Genomic DNA, 3,239 nt, shown 5'->3' with positions numbered 1-3,239 from the left:
CTGACAAGGGGTGCCAGGCATCAGCAGGTTCCACAGCCAGGCCCCAGAGCCACAAGCAGCCCGCAAGCTGTGCTACACCTGCTCAACTCCCTGACCCATTCTCCTGCCTATTCAAGGGTGCCACACTCAGGCAGCAGTGCCCCCCAGCAAGGGTGCCTGGGCCTAAGGCATTGTGACTTGGGGGCCAGCTCTCTCCATGCCCACACCCAGATGCCTTCAAGCTGCAGGGGTAGGGGTAAGGATGCCCTCCTCCCTCCTGTATCATGAGGCCAGATTCCTCCCTGCCAGGCACCCCTCGCCCTTTCCTAGAATCTGACTTTGCTTGTCACCACCCCATCTCTGATGGTGTCTATCATCTTGAATTTCACAAGGCCCCCTTTTCAAGAGCAGCATCCTCCCAACTCCTATATCAAGTAGTGACTGCAAAAAGGTGGGGGAGCCTTTTATGTGACTTCACCCACTGACAGCATCTGTGCTGCAGGCCCTGGCTAGCATCTTGTCAGCCTTCTCTCTCTCCATTGTCTGCCCTGAGCTTTCCACTCCGACTACTGGTCACTCCTTGCACGTCTGTGGTCCAGCTGTCCCCTCTGCCTCCAGCTCCCTCACCAAACCCCCTCTCTACTCACTTATGCATCCCACACACATTCATCCTTTACCCCCGCACCGCTCCTGGCTACCTCCTCAGGCTTCTCCCTAGCTCCTTGTACTTCTCTTACTGCTACCTTGCACGTTGATTGTTAATTATCTATTTAATTGCAGGCCCCGCTAGATTAAGAGCTGGCCACTCAGAGAAGGGTGACGAAAGGGACCAAACAAGCCAAGAAACGAAGTCCAGGTTCCCCATTTGTCGTAACCGCTGGGTCCCCTTCGGTTGCCACAGCACTTGAGGCCAGGAAGTCCTCAGCTCCCAGGTGAAGTCCTCCACCAGCAGCCCATTCCTGGGGGTGGGTGCCATGACAGCCACGCCAGATTGTCAGGCGCCACTTATTTTGTAAACTCAAATTAACAGGAAGCAATTTCATTAACAGATAGTGCTGCTTGAGGAGTTAGCTCCAATTTAAGGCTTATTTTTAGTGCCCTTAAAAGCTGTGTGGAGCAAGCTGAAGCGCTGGATCTGATTTAATGGAAACTGACTGACATGCATGTTTCACCTACGGACATGGGAGACCCTGAGGCCTTTCCCTTGGGCTGTGAGGGCCCCTCCAAGTCACAGAGCCATTCTCCACTTTGAGGACAGGGGTGGAGAGGGGCAGACAGAGGTGCAGCTTGGCTTGTGGGTGCCATTAGAGAAGGGACCTCAACCTGGCAAATGCTTCCTCCACCCTGGGGAAGCTTTCCACCTGGCCAGGAAAAAGACACATGTGGATAAAGAAGTCACAGACTTGCCAACTACCTGGCGAGACCAGGGAGCCAGGAGCACCATGGAGATAAGCCAGTCACCCGGAGAAGAGCCGCTCCACATACTAGCACTGGCCACAACCAAGCTAGGGCCAAGTCACATAGCCCACAAGACATAATGTCCTGTGGTCAGAAACAGTTCCAGAGAAATACCAAACTTTCCTTGGCATTTCTTCAGAAACGCTGTGCCTCTCCCTCTCCTCCTACTCACCATTGTACTCAGCCTCGCTCTTTCCACCTCCTGCCCACAACCTCCATCACCTGCAGCTGTTTGTGATGTTAATCAGCAGCCCCAGTTATTTCTCCTTTAACCCATCACCCAGACTCTCTATCCACAAAACAAAAGCAGCAGACTCACCTGGGAGCTTGTTAGAAATGAAACTCCAGGACCCCACTGAAGACCTGTGGAATCTGAAACTGGGAGGGCGGGCTCAGTCGTCTGTGTAACAAGGCCCCCAGGGGATTCAGGTGCACACTCAGCCACTGCTTTACCTCAGAGGAGAGCCTGGGAGCTGGTCCACAGGGAGAGTCCTCCCACCCTTTCTCCTCCGCCTCTCCTGTGTTGTCTCTTCTGCCCATTTTCCAGATTGAGCATTATAGAAATCTGGAAAACAAGATGACCGAGGCAGAACTTGTAGACAGTGATGAATGCCAAGAGGCAGTCCTCTTCAAAGAAAGGGGGGAACCCTCATACACCAAGAAATCTTGTCCTTTTTTTTTTTTGAGACAGTCTCGTTTTGTCGCCCAGATTGGAGTACAGCAGTGCAATCATGGCTCACTGCAACCTCTGCCTCCCAGGTTCAAGCAATTCTCATGCGTCAGCCTCCCAAGTAGCTGGAATTACAGGCACCCACCACCACACCAGGCTAATTTTTGTATTTTTAGCAGAGACGGGGTTTCACCATGTTGGCCAGGCTGATCTTGAACCCCTGATCTCAGGCAATCCGCCTGCCTCAGCCTCCCAAAGTGCTGGGATTACAGCATGAGCTACCACACCAGGCCTTCTTGTCTCTTTTACGCCATGCATATTTGGCCTCTCCACCACAAGTTAGGCAAGGAAACAAAACTGGGCCTGAGGAGCCTCACACGGAACCCAGGTATTCTGAAGCTCTTCCTCACTTCTCTGCAACAGATGTCCAGGATTCAGAGGCAAATCGCTGCTTTCTAGGAGTCCCTATCCACAGCTACAGAACTCCACCTTGAACAGGGGTCAGTATGTTGTTCCTCCTCCTTGCTGAGGCTACTAATGGGATCACACGAGGCTGAGTCCATTGGAGTGGCTCAAGTCAAAAGGAACAGAGGGACCTCCATTCCTCCATCCAGGTGGATTCACGTGTCACCCCAGGGACAGGAAGCAGCACTCCCTCCCCACCCAGGGACTATGACCATGTCACACGGGAGGGCGGTACATCTTTAGTTCTTAGGCTGACTTTCTACCTTGTTCCTCTGGAGCCTGGGCTCCTGGTGGGATAAGGACAAGAAAGGCCGGGAGGCTGCGGGAACTCAGACTGCTGATGTCTGGGTCAGCTACTCTGCACTTTAAAGGGCAAGTTACACACCTGTTGTGAGCAATACCTTTATTCTTCCTGTCTTCAGTGTCTTCCGCATCCATCATCTCACATGCCGGACAGGCCTGCTGTTACTCCCGTTTTACAGACGAAGGAACTGAGGCTCTTGTAGGTTGTCTTTCTCAGTCAAAGCAGAGTCCATGATAGGCATCTCCTGGGAACTTGTTAGAAATGGACTCTTCAGGCCGGGCGCGGTGGCTCAAGCCTGTAATCCCAGCACTTTGGGAGGCCGAGACGGGCGGATCACGAGGTCAGGAGATCGAGACCATACTG

The 3,239-nt window shown here is 53.0% G+C and overlaps 1 long non-coding RNA gene across 1 annotated transcript in view; it reads left to right on the top strand.

Annotated features, from left to right (window-relative positions):
* The first annotated feature begins 756 nt into the window (after nt 1-756).
* LOC105518207 overlaps nt 757-3,239 on the top strand; it is a 3,809-nt gene continuing 1,326 nt past the window's right edge. Inside the window, exon 1 of the long non-coding RNA XR_001002792.1 lies at nt 757-977. This is a non-coding gene — a long non-coding RNA (uncharacterized LOC105518207). The remainder of the gene's footprint in view (nt 978-3,239) is intronic.

The sequence above is a fragment of the Colobus angolensis genome, unplaced genomic scaffold, assembly GCF_000951035.1.
Source record: "Colobus angolensis palliatus isolate OR3802 unplaced genomic scaffold, Cang.pa_1.0 Scaffold314, whole genome shotgun sequence".
NCBI classification, from domain to species: Eukaryota; Metazoa; Chordata; class Mammalia; order Primates; family Cercopithecidae; genus Colobus; species Colobus angolensis.
The sequence above is the reverse complement of the archived record's forward strand: the minus strand, read 5'-3'. Positions and strand labels throughout refer to the sequence as shown.